Raw genomic sequence first — 2,915 nt, forward strand, 5'->3', positions numbered from 1 at the left:
ACGTTGAGCTTATCACACCCGATCATCACGTGGTGTCTCGGCACGACGAACTTTGGCAATGGTGCATACTCAGGGAGAACACTTTTACCTTGAAATTTAGTAAGGGATCGTCTTATAAAGCTACTGCCGAACTAAGCAAAATAAGATGTATAAAAGATAAACATCGCATGCAATCAAAATATGTGACATGATATGGCCATCATCATCTTGTGCTTTTGATCTCCATCTTCAAAGTACTGTCATGATCTCCATTGTTACCGGCATGACACCATGATCTCCATCATCTTGATCTTTGATCAACGTGCCATCACATGGTCGTCTCACCAGCTATTGCTTTTGCAACTATTGCTATCGCATAGCGATAAAGTAAAGCAATTACATGGCACTTGCATCTTATGCAATAAAGAGACAACCATAAGGCTCCTGCCAGTTGCCGATAACTTTAACAAAACATGATCATCTCATACAACAATTTATATCTCATCACGTCTTGACCATATCACATCACAACATGCCCCGCAAAAACAAGTTAGACGTCCTCTACTTTGTTGTTGCAAGTTTTATGTGGCTGCTACGGGCTGAGCAAGAACCGTTCTTAACTACGCATCAAGACCACAACGATATTTCGTCAAGTTAGTGATGTTTTAACCTTCACAAGGACCGGGCATAGCCACACTTGGTTCAACTAAAGTTGGAGAAACTGACACCCGCCAGCCACCTGTGTGCAAAGCACGTCGATAGAACCAGTCTCGCGTAAGTGTATGCGTAATGTCGGTCCGTGCCGCTTCATCCAACAATACCGCCGAACCAAAGTATGACATGCTGGTAAGCAGTATGACTTGTATCATCCACAACTCACTTGTGTTCTACTCGTGCACATAACATCTACGCATAAACCTGGCTCGGATGCCACTGTTGGGGAACGTAGTAATTTCAAAAAAATCCTACGCACACACAGGATCATGGTGATGCATAGCAACGAGAGGGAGAGTGTTGTCCACGTAACCTCGTAGACCGAAAGCGGAAGCGTTAGCACAACGCGGTTGATGTAGTCGTACGTCTTCACGATCCGACCGATCCAAGTACCGAACGTACGGCACCTCCGAGTTCAGCACACATTCAACTCGATGACGTCCCACGAATCACCAATCCAGCAGAGTTTTGCGGGAGAGTTCCGTCAGCACGACGGCGTGATGACGGTGTTGATGATGCTACCGACGCAGGGCTTCGCCTAAGCACCGCTACGATATTACCGAGGTGGAATATGGTGGAGGGGGGCACCGCACACGGCTAAGAGATCAATGATCAATTGTTGTTTCTATGGGGTGCCCCCTCCCCCGTATATAAAGGAGTGGAGGAGGGGGAGGGCCGGCCCTCTCTATGGCGCGCCCTAGGGGAGTCCTACTCCCACCGGGAGTAGGATTCCCCCTTTCCTAGTAGAACTAGGAGCCCTTCCAAGTAGTAGGAGTAGGAGAGAAGGAAAGGGAAAAGAGAAGAGAAGGAAGGAGGGGGCGCTGCCCCTCCCCCTAGTCCAATTCGGACTAAGCCTTGGGGGGCGCGCAGCCTCCCCTCTCTCTTTCCCCTAAAGCCCAATAAGGCCCATATACTCCCCGGCGAATTCCCGTAACTCTCTGGTACTCCGAAAAATACCCGAATCACTCGGAACCTTTCCGATGTCCGAATATAGTCGTCCAATATATCGATCTTTATGTCTCAACCATTTCGAGACTCCTCGTCATGTCCCCGATCTCATCCGGGACTCCGAACTACCTTTGGTACATCAAAACACATAAACTCATAATACCGATCCTCACCGAACTTTAAGTGTGCGGACCCTACGAGTACGAGAACTATGTAGACATGACCGAGACACGTTTCCGGTCAATAACCAATAGCGGAACCTGGATGCTCATATTGGCTCCTACATATTCTATGAAGATCTTTATCGGTCAAACCGCATAACAACATACGTTGTTCCCTTTGTCATCGGTATGTTACTTGCCCGAGATTCGATCGTCGGTATCTCAATACCTAGTTCAATCTCGTTACCGGCAAGTCTCTTTACTCGTTCCGTAATACATCATCCTGCAACTAACTCATTAGTTACAATGCTTGCAAGGCTTATAGTGATGTGTATTACCGAGTGGGCCCAGAGATACCTCTCCGACAATCGGAGTGACAAATCATAATCTCGAAATACGCCAACTCAATAATTACCTTCGGAGACACCTGTAGAGCACCTTTATGATCACCCAGTTATGTTGTGACATTTGGTAGCACACAAAGTGTTCCTCCGGTAAACGGGAGTTGCATAATCTCATAGTCATAGGAACATGTATAAGTCATGAAGAAAGCAGTAGCAACATACTAAACGATCAAGTGCTAACTAACGGAATGGGTCAAGTCAATCACATCATTCTCCTAATGATGTGATCCCGTTAGTCAAATGACAACTCATGTCAATGGTTCGGAAACTTAACCATCTTTGAGTAATGAGCTAGTCAAGTAGAGGCATACTAGTGACACCCTGTTTGTCTATGTATTCACACATGTACTAAGTTTCCGGTTAATACAATTCTAGCATGAATAATAAACATTTATCATGAAATAAGGAAATAAATAATAACTTTATTATTGCCTCTAGGGCATATTTCCTTCAGTCTCCCACTTACACTATATTCAATAATCTAGTTCACATCGCCATGTGATTTAACATCAATAGTTCACATCACCATGTGATTAACACCCATAGTTCACATCGCCATGTGATCAACACTAGTGTCAACATAGAACAACAGGAGTGTTGTGTTTAATCTTGGAATTTTTCGGGGTTCGTTTGGCCTTTTTTATACATTAACTGGGTTTTGTAGGAATTTTATGTGCATAATTCAAATTTGAACTACAAGCACATGCTC

Source organism: Aegilops tauschii, chromosome 5 (genome assembly GCF_002575655.3).
Source record: "Aegilops tauschii subsp. strangulata cultivar AL8/78 chromosome 5, Aet v6.0, whole genome shotgun sequence".
Classification (NCBI taxonomy): domain Eukaryota; kingdom Viridiplantae; phylum Streptophyta; class Magnoliopsida; order Poales; family Poaceae; genus Aegilops; species Aegilops tauschii.